A 2968-nucleotide genomic window follows, 5' to 3' on the forward strand; every position below is an offset into this window, starting at 1 on the left:
TTTCTTAGGGTCCTTATTGTTGTCTAAGTTCTCAGGGATTGTGGTTTGTAGGCTGGTTTTCTTTGCTTTATGTTTAAAAACCACTTAAGACTGAGTACATGTGATAATTGTCTTTCTGTGTCTGGGTTACCTCACTCAAAATAATGTTTTCTAGCTCCATCCATTTGCCTGCAAAATTCAAGATGTCATTATTTTTTGTGCTGTGTAGTACTCCATTGTGTAAATGTACCACATTTTCCTTATCCATTCTTCGGTCGAAGGACATTTAGGTTGTTTCCAGGTTCTGGCTATGACAAACAATGCTGCTATGAACATAGTTGAGCACATGTCCTTGTGGCACAATTGAGCATCCTTTGGATATATACCCAAAAGTGGTATTACTGGATCTTGAGGAAGGTTATTTCCTAATTTTCTGAGAAATCACCACACTGATATCCAAAGAGGCTGTACCAGCTTGCATTCCCACCAGCAATGTAGAAGTGTTCCCTTTTCCCCACAACCTCTCCAGCATAAGTTGTCCTCAGTGTTTTTGATCTTGGCCATTCTTACAGGTGTAAGATGTTGTTAAGGTGTCAGAGTTGTTTTGATTTGCATTTCTCTGATGACTAAGGATATACCACTGTGTTCTTGCACCCTTTCCTTGAAATCAGATACACTGATTAATGAAATGGAATTGAGGGACTACAGGTAAGACCACACTATGATAGCCACCTAGTTTTTGACAAAAAAAAAAAAAAAGCCAAAATATACTGGAGAAAAGAGAGCATGTTCAATAAATGGTGCTGGTCGTACTGGATCACTCACTACATGTAGAAGAGTGAAACTTAATTTTTGTCTCTCACCCTTCTATTTTGTTGATTTCAGCCCTCAATTTCATTATTTCCTGACGTCTAGTTCTCTTAGGTGAGTTTGCTTCTTTTTGTTCTAAAGTTTTCAAATGTTCTGTTAATTCACTAGTGTGGGATTTTTCCAGCTTCTTTATGTAGGCATTTAGTGCTATGAACTTTCCTCTTAATATGCTTTCATTGTGTCCCATAAAATTGTGTTTGTTGTGTGGTTATTTTCTTTGAATTTTAGGAAGTCTTTAATTTCTCCCTTTATTTCTTCCTTGACCCATTGATGATTCAGGTGAGCATTGTTTAATTTCCATGTGTTTGTGGGTTTTCTGGAATTAGTGTTGCTGTTGACTTCTAGTTTTAAACCATGGTGATCTGATAAGGTACATTGGGTTATTCTAATTATTTTATATTTGTTGAGGTTTGTTTTGTTACCGAGTATGTGGTCAATTTTTGAGAAGGTTCCATGAGGTTCTGAGAAGAAGGTACATTCTTTTCTGTTTGGATGGAATATTCTATAGATGTCTGTTAAATCCATTTGAGTCATAACATCTGTTGCTTCCCTTATTTCTCTGTTCATTTTTTGTCTGACTGACTTGTCCAGTGGTGAGAGGGGAGTGTTGAAGTCTCCCACTCTTAGTGTGTGGGGTTTAATGTATGATTTAAAATTCAGAATTTTTTTTTTACATATGAGGGTGGCCTTGTATTTGGGGCATAGATGTTCAGTATTGAGATTTCCTCTTTTTTTAAAAATATTTTATTTATTTATTAAAGATTTCTACCTCCTCCCCGCCACTGCCTCCCATTTCCCTCCCCCTCCCCCGATCAAGTCCCCCTCCCTCATCAGCCTGAAGAGCAATCAGGGTTCCCTGACCTGTGGGAAGTCCAAGTACCACCCACCTCCATCCAGGTCTAGTAAGGTGAGCATCCAAACTGCCTAGGCTCCCACAAAGCCAGTACGTACAGTAGGATCAAAAACCCATTGCCATTGTTCTTGAGTTCTCAGTAGTCCTCATTGTCCACTATGTTCAGCGAGTCCGGTTTTATCCCATGCTTTTTCAGACCCAGGCCAGCTGGCCTTGGTGAGTTCCTGATAGAACATCCCCATTGTCTCATTGTGTGGGTGCACCACTCGCAATCCTGAGTTCCTTGCTCGTGCTCTCTCTCCTTCTGCTCCTGATTTGGACCTTGAGATTTCTGTCCGGTGCTCCAATGTGGGTCTCTGTCTCTGTCTCCTTTCATCGCCTGATGAAGGTTAATATTCAGGAGGATGCCTATATGTTTTTCTTTGGGTTCACCTTCTTATTTAGCTTTGAGATTTCCTCTTGATGGATTTTTTTTTCTGTGACTAATATGAAATGACCTTTGTCTCTTTTGACTGATTTTAGCTTGAAGTCTATTTTGTTAGATATTAGGATAGCTACACCTGCTTGTTTCTTAGGTCCATTTGATTGGTATATTTTTTCCCAACTCTTTTTCCTTTGTAGCTCTTAATATTTTTCCTTTACTCTGTATGTTTAGTGTTTGATTAAAAATATGGAACACTTCATGAATGTGCTTGTCATCTTTGTACAGGGGCCATGCTAATCTTCTCTGTATCATTCCAATTTTAGTATATGTGCTGCCGAAGAGAGCACTCCTTTGCAGCTCTTAATATTTTTTCTTTACTGTATATGTTTAGTGTTTTGATTATTATGTGGTGAGAGGAGGTTTTTTTTTTTGATCCAGTCTATTTGGTATTCTGTAAGCTTCTTGTATATTCACAGGCATATCTTTCTTTAGGTTGGGAAAGTTTTATTTTGTTAAATATATTTTCTGTGCTTTTGAGTTGAACTTCTTCTCCTTCTATATCTATTATTCTTAGATTTGGCCTTTTCATGGTGTCCCATATTTAGTGGATATTTTGGGTTAGGCTTTTGTTAAATTTAATGTTTTCTTTAACTGATGAGTCTATTTCCTCTATTGTATCTTCAGTACTTGAGTTTCTCTTTTCCATCTCTTGTATTCTTCTGTTCTTGTGGTTCCTAATTGTTTTCTCATGTTTTCTGTTTCTATAATTCCCTTGGCTTGTGTTTTCTTTATTGTCTATTTCAGTTTTCAAGTCTTGAATAGTTTCTTTCATATGTTTGCTT

The 2968-nt window shown here is 37.5% G+C and overlaps 1 non-coding gene across 1 annotated transcript; it reads right to left on the minus strand.

Annotated features, from left to right (window-relative positions):
• Window positions 1-2366: 2366 nt before the first annotated feature.
• On the minus strand, window positions 2367-2473 carry LOC121441199. The gene has a single exon (XR_005973438.1). It is a non-coding gene; the product is annotated as a U6 spliceosomal RNA (small nuclear RNA).
• Between the last annotated feature and the right edge of the window lie 495 nt (window positions 2474-2968).

The sequence above is a fragment of the Microtus oregoni genome, unplaced genomic scaffold (assembly GCF_018167655.1).
Source record: "Microtus oregoni isolate MIOR12 unplaced genomic scaffold, Mior012 000074F_000, whole genome shotgun sequence".
NCBI classification, from domain to species: domain Eukaryota; kingdom Metazoa; phylum Chordata; class Mammalia; order Rodentia; family Cricetidae; genus Microtus; species Microtus oregoni.